The following is a 2,308-nucleotide window of genomic DNA, read 5'->3' as shown; positions in this document are numbered from 1 at the left end:
TCTTCTTCCTTCAGCCCCCAGTCACTCCTCCCTCCAACATCACAGGTCTTTCTTAGCTATGGGAAACGCTGTTCTTAGATTTTAAAAATGTCCACCCACGCTTTTCTTTGTTCCCCATTTCTGGACCTTTTGCGCTGTAACTCTCAGAGTGTTGGTTTTGATTTCTCTCTCCAGTTGGGAAAATAATGGACTTGAAAGGATTCCAAGCTTTCACCAATTTCATCATCGCTCTAATTTCTAGGCAGTTTTCCGACATCCTTCAGACTCTCCTGTGAGACAGCGCTTTAGTAAAGGGGAAGGTTTGCTCCGGGCCTTTGACACCCCTGGTGTCTGTGTGGTACTGCCATTGTTAGTGTTACGTTACTCTCTGCTTACCAACCCATCTCCTCTAGTAGAATCTACCCCTGTTCCTTTCCAATTTTCTCTCATGCTATCTCTTTTCTCCGTAGCTCTCAGATGACTTCCAATTGTGGGAATGAGGTTCTAGACCGCATTCTCCAAATGGCTATCATTTCCCCTGCCTTTCACTGACGCGTACAAGCATGTACATATTTTACCAATGCTCAGTTGTGATCTGGGAGAGAAACCTGTGTTCATGAGCGGGACTGACTTTCTGTCTTCAGTGAGCAAACATTCTTTAGGGGAGAAAGGTTTCAAATGGCAAAACAAAGAGAGGGCTGGCCTGCCATGGAGATTCATCCTGGGAATCTTAACTTCCAAAAGTTTTATTAGCATAGTGTACATAGTAACTAATGGGCTTCTCTGGGATCTTTTCATGCGTTTATATAAGGTGCTCCTACCATATTGGTCTCCTACCGCAAACTTTTGTCCCCACCTCTCTCACTGATAGCCTTCTTGTTCCCAACTAGTCCCTTTTATTTTAATATCCTTGTTTTAAATTTCTTTTTTTTTTTGTTTTGTTTTGTGACCTGGTGAGCTTAAAAATAACGTTTCTCTTTTTTTTCTTAAGGTGTAAAGGTTTTTTTTTTCCTTTGAACACAACAATGGGAAAGAGAAAGAAACAAAGAAAATGAAAAGCACATTCCCCTGGGTGAAGAGGAATGGGATGCATGAATGCTAAATTGTCTTAAACACCCCACAGACAATACTGGTTCCCCTCTCTGCTAATCCTTGTTCAAATGTTGTCTGCTGTCTAATTCAATCGTCTCACTGCAAGTAAGCAAGTCTGCATACTCTCTTATCAGCCTGAAGGTTTCCCTTCCTGCTTCCTGCGCCTCAGAAAACTACAGCACAGGATAGCGTGGTGTGAACACATCAGTATCTGTGGGCAATGACCCTGGAAACTGCATGGCAAGGCCAGGCCTTCACACAGGTGGGATTTGCATGCCTCAGTTAGACTCCATGGGGAAGTCCCATAAATCAGAGCCCCCTGGGGACTACTCCTGGTTTTTATCAGGGAAATGTTTGCACAATCTTGTTTGGAGTTGTTGTGACTTACATATGAATTTATTGCTTTACTTATATAAACTCTAACATATGCATTATTATGACTATGATATACTGTTATTACAAATGAATATATTTATTATTTTGTTTACTCTTGGATCCCTGGGAAATCTGATGGTTTTTATTTTTTAATTTTCTTTACCAAGTCAAAGTTTCACAAACTAGAATCTATGAGTTATACAACCAGGGGCACGTGGCAATCATCTTCTGGGCCCTTCCGGGGCCCTTCCAGGGCATCTACGCTCCCATAATCCCCATGTGATACAGCTGTCCTTCCATCTTTGTGTAGAATTAAGTGCTGCAGAAAAAGAGAGAGAAAGACCTGAGTGGTGAGTATGCTGTGGGAAGAGAAGCCTGCAACACTGTAACAGTTCATCCCTTGAGGGGATTGTCAGTGCCGGAGTCTAAGGGCGGAGGAGCTGTTAGCAGCTGAGGAGTGAGAAACCCTGTCAATCAGCAGTTATCTCAGGAGTTTCTTAAGGAAGAGCAATTTGACCTTTGTATAAACAAAAATCAGAAAAAGGCAGTCACCTCTACTTTTCCTTTTTTGAAGCTGGGTTTCACTATGTAGCCTTGCTGGCCTGGAATTCCTTATATAAACCAGGCTGTCTTCGAATTTATAGAGATCTGCCTGCCTCTGCCTCCCAAGTGTGGAGATTAAAGGTACAACCATACCCAGCAAACTGATCTCTCTTCAGATCTTACAAACAGGATTGCAAACCCGCATTCAAGAAGCAGTAATTAGCTATTTGTGTATAGCTGGAAAAATTCAGAGAACAATAAACATTGGCATCTTGTGTCTATATGGGGATGTTAATTTTATTCCTTAAGAAACAAAGAG

The sequence above is a fragment of the Microtus ochrogaster genome, chromosome 1 (genome assembly GCF_000317375.1).
Source record: "Microtus ochrogaster isolate Prairie Vole_2 chromosome 1, MicOch1.0, whole genome shotgun sequence".
NCBI lineage: Eukaryota > Metazoa > Chordata > Mammalia > Rodentia > Cricetidae > Microtus > Microtus ochrogaster.
This window is presented reverse-complemented; position numbering follows the sequence as displayed.